This window comes from Anomaloglossus baeobatrachus, chromosome 2 (genome assembly GCF_048569485.1).
Source record: "Anomaloglossus baeobatrachus isolate aAnoBae1 chromosome 2, aAnoBae1.hap1, whole genome shotgun sequence".
Lineage (NCBI taxonomy): Eukaryota > Metazoa > Chordata > Amphibia > Anura > Aromobatidae > Anomaloglossus > Anomaloglossus baeobatrachus.
In genome coordinates, this window is record NC_134354.1 from 259,310,703 (window position 1) to 259,320,373 (window position 9,671).

The window sequence follows — 9,671 nt, forward strand, 5'->3', positions numbered from 1 at the left end:
GTTAGAAAGAAGCACTGCCAATTCATTTTTTAATACCCTGATCATATACGTAATGTAGTTTGAGTGTGGACAGCAGGGTATCTTTCAGTGCTGGGGTCCTGGGGTCTAAGAACATCTGTAAGGCATTTGTATGTTGTCCCCAGTGTTTTCGTGGGTTTCCTCCGGTTTCTTTCCACACTCAAAAGACTGATCGGGAATTTAGATTGTGAGCCCCAATGGGGACAGTGATGATCATGTCTGTAGAGTGCTGTGGAGTAAATAGTGCTATATAAGTATCAAAAGGAGACTTCATAGGTTTACACTGTAAAAGCGAGCAAACAGAAGTGGATTGGGGCAGCGCTGGAAACTGGAAGCACTGCGATTGGTGAGTACATTATATGCTTAACCTACATACATGAGTAATAGGGAATAAACATTTCTTGAAACTGCTTCTTTACACATCAACTAGCCAAGCACACTGAAGAAACTTTTTTGTTTTCTACCTTGATTAATTTGGCACAGCCGGGTTGTGACAACTGGTTAATGAGGAGTGTAGTCTTCTCCAGCATCTTGGACTGGTATGAGAGCCATCATTATGGAGAAAATGGTAAATCAAGCATCGGACCTTAGAACCTCTCATTCTCCATGTTTAGCGCCATTAACATAATAAAGATTATAGTCTCCGCCTTCACGGACGAGGTGTCAGTGGTGTTGACACTTGTGTTCCTGAGGCTCACATCAGGATGTGATGTCACACAAGCCCGGCGTGCAACCATCTTCAGACGTATAAGGGTATGTGCCCACGATCAGGACTCTCTGGGTTCAGAACGCAACGAGTCCTGACCGGGGGTGGGGGCGCATTTCTCCTCCGCAGGAGACCGCAGCTGTCAGTACCCACGATCAGGTTTCAGTGCACTGCGGTCTCCTGCTTGTGTAAATCCCATCGACTGCGCTTGTACTGTACACAGACTGCGCTTGTACTGTACACAGACTGCGCTTGTACTGTACACAGACTGCGCTTGTACTGTACACAGACTGCGCTTGTACTGTACACAGACTGCGCTTGTACTGTACACCGCAGCTGTTTGGACACAGCTGAAGCATGCTGCGCCCAAACCGCTGCAAATACTGATCGTGGGCACGCACCCTAACAGGCAGTTCTCACTTCTTCGTTACTTGTGCGTCTGAAGCCAGAAAGAAGTCGGTGGTGATTGTACGCCGGGCTTGTGTGACGGCACATCCTGACGTGAGCCCCAGGAACGCGAGTCCCAACACCGCTGGAACAGCATCTGCACAGGAGAGGACTAGAAGCAATTTTATTTTAAGGAGTACTGGACAACCCCTTTAAAGGGAATCTTTCAGCAAATTAAAGTAGGGACAAGGCCCCAATTCCAGTGACGTATCAGTTAGATTACTGGACACAGCAGTCAGTTTTCTCTATGGCACATCTCGCAGAGCTCAGTGGTCGAGCTGTGTATAAGCGGACCACATTGCAGCTTTCTGTGTACACTGTATAGCGACAGAGCTGCTGGAGCAGGGTTGGACTACCAGGGATAAGACCAGATGTCTGGTGATAATCTCCTACTGATAAAGCACTAATTGAAATTAAACAGTCAGAAAAGCCCAGTAAGTTACCGGACATCCCTGTAACACTGGACAATGAAGATTTTGCTTCCTGAACAATTTTGGGTGTATTGAATGTAATTAAAGCCGCTGATCATGAAAATTCACCTGGACCTGTTCCTGTCAGGTTTTTGTTTTTTTTATTTTTAAATTTTCTGTGAGATTTTCTTTGCCATATTTTTAGGCGGTCCATGTATTGTCCACAATTTATGTGCAGTTATGCAATTTATAGGCAAGCAAAGGCACGAATCCCTGCATTGCACTTAAGTTGAAAAACTTCAGGGGAATTGTTACATGCTAGGCACACCTACACATGTCTGAATACTGCCTGCAGAGGCTGGAATATCTTACTGCACACTATTTCACATCTAAGCAGCTATAAATTACTGCAGTATGATCTCCTATAGCTAAAATATCTCGTCTGTTGGAATAGTCGCGTTACCTTCTGCTACAAGGCAAACCCTAGGCTCCTCACATCTATTGTGCACGATGTGCTGTTCATTGTAGAGGGTGGCGGAGGCATGCTCGCAAGTCAATGTCGACTTACTTCTGTCTATACAAATGTCTCTGGCTTCTCTTCTAAGAATAAGGAATCCATTGAATATCCCAATCTGCCTTCAGCTATGAGATCAGTCCAGAGACATGGAGCCTAGAGGAGACAGTCGAAGATGTTGCAGTCCATGGGTCAGAGATGGGGGAAAGTCGCTGATACAGACTATGAGCCTTGTATCTCTGGTGAACCTCATCTAATAAGGAAGAACTAATGACTTGGTCCAGGACTTACATTTGTCAAAAGCAAATGCAGAGTTACTGTCTTCAAGGATGGTGTTTACTGTCACCTGGTACAAAAGTTTCTTTCGAAGCTGCCAAGACGATCATTTTTTGAACAGGAAAAATGCTGAAGTTTCCCATTGTCTTCCATTATACTTAGTACACGAGTCGAGCCCGTCCGACCGCTCGTTACGAGTACCCGAGCACGGTAGTATTGCCGTATCACTACTCGCCACCGATCCAGACCAAGTAGGCCGCCTGGTAGGGTACACAGTGTGGACTGAGCCTTAGAATTAACCCACAAGATGTGGACTGCTTGGCAGAACGGAACGTTTTTATCCCTGTTAGAACAGAGTGGCCGCGCGTAGGGACCCCGGACGGCCGCGCGCAGGGACCCCGGACGCAGGGACCCCGGACGCAGGGACCCCGGACGCAGGGACCCCGGACGCAGGGACCCCGGACGCAGGGACCCCGGACGCAGGGACCCCGGACGCAGGGACCCCGGACGCCCGCGCGTAGGGACCCCGGACGCCCGCGCGTAGGGACCCCGGACGCCCGCGCGTAGGGACCCCGGACGCCCGCGCGTAGGGACCCCGGACGCCCGCGCGTAGGGACCCCGGACGCCCGCGCGTAGGGACCCCGGACGCCCGCGCGTAGGGACCCCGGACGCCACTCCAATCATTCCCTATGTGGTTGGGCACTAAGTTCAGCGTTTCCGGTGGTCCCATTAAGAATGAATGCACCGGTGGGGGTCAAAGTTCCCGGTTCCACCAGTCCCCGCAGTCGGACCCCATGATAACCCCTCCAGCACACCGGCGATACCACCTCTCACCGGAGGACCCCTGAATGTGCCCCACACCTGCTATTAGGGAGGGCTCCCTCACCCGGGTCTGCATAAGTAGCAACTCCTCCAACAATGGCTGCGCTCCGGACTCTCGCAGATCCCGTGTGAGTGGCAGGAGACAATGGCCCCGGCCGCCCGCGGACATGTGCCGGAGCACGGGAGAACCGTCCCATTGTACGCTCCGCAGCCCGGAACGTGACCGGAGCCCCGGAGCGGCCGCTGGTGGCGGAGGAGCGGGCAGCGGGCCATGTGCAGACAATAAGCTCGCCATTATTTACATGCGCATGTATACATACAAGGACTGGTGTGCCTCCCCCGGTACCACCTCCTCCGGTCTCAGTGTGCTCCTCCCATCTGTCCCTTCATTACCCAGCACCCCGCCCCTTTTGAACCGGTACCTGCTTTCCCGGTGTCCGCTCCTCCTCCTCCTCGGTGTCTCCGCCTCATGTCTTCACCGCTCACGCTCTTTATTCCGCCATTCGCGGCACGCTCGACCTGTTACCCACCGCCGCCGCGCAAGACCACGCCCCCCGGCTCTATATGCCATTATCCCACTGGCTCCCGCCCGCCGGCGCTCAGTCCTCCGCCCGCTGTGATTGGTGCAGCCGGTAGCCACACACACAAAGCGCTGCCTCTTTCCTCCACCACGCTCAGAGCACGCAGGCCAGGCCGTACTTGGGGTATTATTGTGGCTCTACGTAAACTGCGTACCGTGCGTGTAGGGAGCTTGGCCGTACAGCGTAGCAGCCTTTGTGAATGCAAGTGGCCGTGGAAAGTGTGGTTGAGCAGCAAGAGGGTAAATAAGGTTGCGGAAACAAAGAAGTCTTAAAGGTGCAGGGCCCCCGAGTGGATGGATTGGGGCCGGGCTGGACAGGTGGAGACTCCCTGAGGGTAATGCTGATTAATGCAGCGCACATCTCACACCGGCACCGTGAGACTTCTGGGGCTGCAGATGGCACCGGGCTCCAGACTGAGGGGGTGTCAGGCACAAAAGTAATAATAATGAACGCAATCGTGCTGGGCCTGGAATAGCTCCGCACCTGTGTATTGTACCGGTGTGCTCCTGGCATTATATTGCAGCCTGACCTTCCTTCTACGAGCCAGAGCGGTATCCACTGCCTACACAGCACCATCCTGAGACACCTAGAAAGTCTCCAGATGGATGGAAGGCGTCAGACCCCGGACCGGAGCCAGCACGTCTGACGGTCAGGCCTGAAGGGATGGGCTGGAATCCATGAATCAGGAGTGCTGGAGGAGGCACCGCCAATCCCACTCCAGTCCTGCTGCACTGAGGGGGGCAACAATGGTGGGAGAGTGCCAAAAGGCGCATTATTTTACGGCCTAAATTATGTAACTTTTCTAAGATTTTTAAGCTTTGATGAATCAGGCCCACTGTGCCTACTTCCTAATATTCTCCCCACATCACCTAGTATGAGCAGGTCCTATAGACTCAGGATGGATAAATCACTGCACACAAATCCTTCTTCATAATCTCCCCACATCACCTAGTATGTGCTATCCTGCAGGTCCTATAGACTCAGGATGGATAAATCACTGCACACAATTCCTTCTTCATAATCTCCCCACATCACCTAGTATGTGCTATCCTGCAGGTCCTATAGACTCAGGATGGATAAATCACCGCCCACAATTCCTTCTTCCTAATCTCTCATCACCTAGTATGTGCTATACTGCAGGTCCTATAGACTCCGGATTATAAATCACTGCACACAATTCCTTATTCCTAATAATATTCCCACATAGCCTAGTATGTGCTATACTGCAGGTCCTATAGATTCAGGATGGATAAATCACCGCACACAATTCCTTCCTAATAATCTCCCCATATCACCTAGTATGTGCTATACTGCAGGTCCTATAGACTCCGGATGGATAAATTACTGCACACAATTCCTTATTCCTAATAATATCCCCACATAACCTAGTATGTGCTATCCTGCAGGTCCTATAGACTCAGGATGGATAAATCACTGCACACAATTCCTTATTCCTAATCTCCCCACATCACCTAATATGTGCTATCCTGCAGGTCCTATAGACTCCGGATTATAAATCACTGCACACAATTCCTTATTCCTAATAATATCCCCACATAGCCTAGTATGTGCTATACTGCAGGTCCTATAGATTCAGGATGGATAAATCACTGCACACAATTCCTTCCTAATAATCTCCCCATATCACCTAGTATGTGCTATACTGCAGGTCCTATAGACTCCGGATGGATAAATTACTGCCCACAATTCCTTATTCCTAATAATATCCCCACATAACCTAGTATGTGCTATCCTGCAGGTCCTATAGACTCAGGATGGATAAATCACTGCACACAATTTCTTCCTAATAATCTCCCCACATCACCTAGTATGTACTATCCGGAGACTCCTGCAGTCAATGTTATAAGTGCTGACCCCATATGATCACCATACTGCAGGGGGCAATGATTAATTATAAAGCAGATGAACTGGAGAGAAGAATGAAGGACCGCACTCCGTCCACTGTGCAATAATACGATTTATTTAGCGGTGCAGGGTAAAAAGCCGGAGACGCGCTGTGAGCTGGCTCCCAGGTAAAGGATGACGGCCGTTTCGCCTAATCAGGCTTCCACGGGTCCAAGCCAGTGGACGGAGTGCGGTCCTTCATTCTTCTCTCCAGTTCATCTGCACTCGGACTCTTTCTTTGGACGAGCACCGCTACTCAGGACACGGTGATTTACAGCCCTCCACGAGCACACGTGCGTTACCGCAGAGTGGCATGCGGTGGTGCGGGGCCACTTCTACTTTGTTGCTGCATTAATTATAAAGCAACCTAGCATGCTGAAAGCCCAGCCCCATGCCCTCAACCAGTTCCTAGTTGATAGATGACGCGTCCTGTGTGCATGCTGCATGGCTTCTGCGCTCTCTCCCTCATTCTCAAGAATTTTCACTTTTAATTGTTTGCATGCCATTCTCAAGCGGTGCTGGCTCCCCCCTGTTCTGTTATCCCCAGTCACTGTCCCCATTTCATCACCACTGCCGGCTGAGCCCCACTGCCTGCATGCAGACTTGTTTTGTTCAAACCACAGACAAGAAATCTTTGGGATCTGTGTTTTCCCAACAGTCAAAAGGCCAAGCACTCCCAACAATCTGGATCCTTTAAAGCATTCAAGGACTAGAGTTAAAATTTAAGCTTTAATATAAAAAGTACAATGCTTACAAGAACTAATTAAAAAAAGGGACAAAAAGGCAACAATTTAGAAGATAAAAGGGAGAAATAACACAATTCCTAAAGGTTTTTAATCTACACTGTGTGCAGAATTATTAGGCAAATGAGTATTTTGATCACATGATACTTGTTATACATGTTGTCCTACTCCAAGCTGTATAGGCTTGAGAGCCAACTGCCAATTAAGTAAATCAGGTAATCTGCATCTCTGTAATGAGGAGGGCTGTGGTGTAATGATATCAACACCCTATATAAAAGGTGGGCTTAATTATTAGGCAACTTGCTTTCCTTTGGAAAAATGGGTCAGAAGAGAGATTTGACGGGCTCTGAAAAGTCCAAAATTGTGAGATGTCTTGCAGAGGGATGCAGCAGTCTTGAAACTGCCAAACTTTTGAAGCATGATCACCAATCAAGTGTTTCTTGGCAAATACCCAACAGGGTCGCAAGAAGCGTGTTGGGCAAAAAAGTCGCAAAATAACTGCCCATGAATTGAGGAAAATCAAGCGAGAAGCCATTTGCCACCAGTTTGGCCATATTTCAGAGCTGCAACGTTACTGGAGTATCAAAAAGCAGAAGGTGTGCCATACTCAGGGACAGGCCAAGGTAAGGAAGGCTGAAAAACCACCACCTTTGAACAAGAAACATAAGATAAAACGTCAAGACTGGGCCAAGAAATATCTTAAGACTGATTTTTCAAAGGTTTTATGGACTGATGAAATGAGAGTGACTCTTGAAGGGCAGATGGATGGGATAGAGGCTGGATCAGTAAAGGGCAGAGAGCACAACTCCAACTCAGACGCCAGCAAGGTGGAGGTGGGGTACTGGTATGGGCTGGTATCATCAAAGATGAACTTGTGGGACCTTTTCGGGTTGAGGATGGAGTGAAGCTCAACTCCCAGACCTACTGCCAGTTTCTGGAAGACAACTTCTTCAAGCAGTGGTACAGGAAGAAGTCGGTATTATTCAAGAAAAACATGATTTTCATGCAGGATAATGCTCCATCACATGCATCCAACTAATCCACAGCGTGGCTGGCCAGTAAAGGTCTAATAGATGAAAAAATAATGACATGGCCCCCTTGTTCACCTGATCTGAACCCCATAGAGAACCCGTGGTCCCTCATAAAATGTGAGATCTACAGGGAGAGAAAACAGTACACTTCTCGGAACAGTGTCTGGGAGGCTGTGGTGGCTGCTGTACGCAATGTTGATCGTAAACAGATCAAGCAACTGACAGAATCTATGGATGGCATGCTCTTGAGTGTCATCATAAAGAAAGGTATATATATTGGTCACAAATTTTTTTGGGTGAGTTTTGCATGTCAGAAATGTTTATTTCTAAATTTTGTGCAGTTATATTGGTTTACCTGTTGAAATAAACAAGTGAGATGGGAATATATTTGGTTTTTATTAAGTTGCCTAATAAATTCTGCACAGTAATAGTTACCTGCAAAAACAGATATCCTGCTAAGATAGCCAAATCTAAAAAAAAACCCACTCCAACTGCCAAAAATATTAAGCTTTGATATTTATGAGTCTTGGGTTGATTGAGAACATAGCTGTTGATCAATAATAAAAAAAATCCTCAAATACAACTTGCCTAATAATTCTGCACATGGCGTATGGTTGCTTTTCTGTTTCCTCAAGGGAAGGAGAACGATGGGACACACTTGGACCTGGCTGACTTCCAGCATGTGAACACCTCAATTTTTCATTTTGTATCCCCAGTCTTGGGCTCAGGTTTCCAGCACCGCCTGTCAGTTTATGGGAATTTGAGATCTATAACTGGACAGTGAGTTAGTAAGGGAGCGAGTACAATGAATATTAAATAGTTCATTTTCCTGCATCTTCCCTAGTATAGGGGATGGGGATAACCAGTTTGGAGAACATGACCATCTGCCCATATTTTGATGCTTGTACAAACCAATCCTAGTTAAGAATGACACGGTTTTGTTCAATAAAAGTGAATTGATTGAGGCCGAACAAGTCTAGTCTGAATGTGGTTGGAAGCATGCAAGTCGCATACTTGCGCTCACGCGATTACCCGCTCCTGACAGTGCACACTGTGAGGATTCACAAGTCTGCAGTCACATAGACTGACTTCAGACTAAAGCCTCAAGCCTGGACAGCCCCTATGACCATATGGATATTAGACTTATATTCTATTATCACATCTACACCCCACATAGACAAGAGAATTGGGACATTCATCATTCATTGAATTCAGGTTTATCCTTCAGACCTATTGACATAGGTGTATGAAATACTAGAATACCAGAAGAAAAAAAAGCACTATATAAAAAAGGGCCGTGCACGATATATTATAAAACAGAGCTATCGTATTGGATACGGAATACAAAATGAGTATGGCAGAACAGTACATTTGTACCATGCTGTATCCAATAAGATATTTGATCATTTAGTAGATGGTGTGATGTTGCTGCGCTCAGATGGGGTAGCGGAAGCCTGCCGACAGATTTCCTTTACCACACAATCTGCCTTTACCAATATTTCTGAAAGAATGGGCCGTTCTGAAGAGCTCACTGGTACCAGGGTACCATGGCCTCTGGACTACTCTTCCTATACAGGTTTAGGATGGATAAAACATTTCCCACACGGTTTCTCTCTCCTAACACACGTATGTGTGAGAATCTCCTGCAGGCCATAATGCTACAAGTGCTGACATTGCTCCTCTACAGTACACTGAGCCGGTGCAATGAGTCACATAATAGATTCAATTATTATTATGTAATTTAGCAATCCCAGCATCAGCCACTCTGGACAAACTAGTTGATAAGTTTACTGTGTGTTCAGCTCTCCCTTAGTGTACACATCCCTAGTAACCCACTACATGGAGATCACTGGCCATGCCAACCATGAAATCACCATTCAGAGCACAGTGTTCTGAGAACTGCTGGCCGAGCACGCCGGTGTCATGCTGAGCTGTGATTGGCTGATAGGAAATCTCTGTGCTTTGATTAGTCTGTAGCAGGATGTATGAATCTAGAGGTCACATGACTACATGTGACAGGTTACCAATACAACAAAATTTTAACACTGAGTCGCATCTAAGGCCAAATGTTCTGGCATGAAGTCCTGCTCTGGCACTTACTGTAAAACTGAAGTCCTGGTCTAGAGTGAACACCGGGCGGCAAACGTGGTGAGAAAGAAGCGCGCTCGGAGAGCTGGAAAGTGGGCAGGGAGCAGTGGGGGCGTCCAGGGAGAGGAGA

At 47.7% G+C, this 9,671-nt stretch overlaps 1 protein-coding gene across 3 annotated transcripts in view; it reads right to left on the reverse strand.

Annotated features, from left to right (window-relative positions):
- Positions 1-3,716, reverse strand: part of USP49 (ubiquitin specific peptidase 49) — a 120,280-nt gene extending 116,564 nt beyond the window's left edge. For 2 of the 3 annotated variants that reach the window (XM_075335786.1, XM_075335787.1), the window contains exon 1: positions 3,616-3,716. The gene's annotated coding sequence lies outside the window, so the exon portion shown is untranslated. Of the gene's footprint in view, positions 1-3,513; positions 3,551-3,615 lie in introns of those variants that run through there. The other variant, XM_075335788.1, reaches the window with a different exon arrangement.
- Between the last annotated feature and the right edge of the window lie 5,955 nt (positions 3,717-9,671).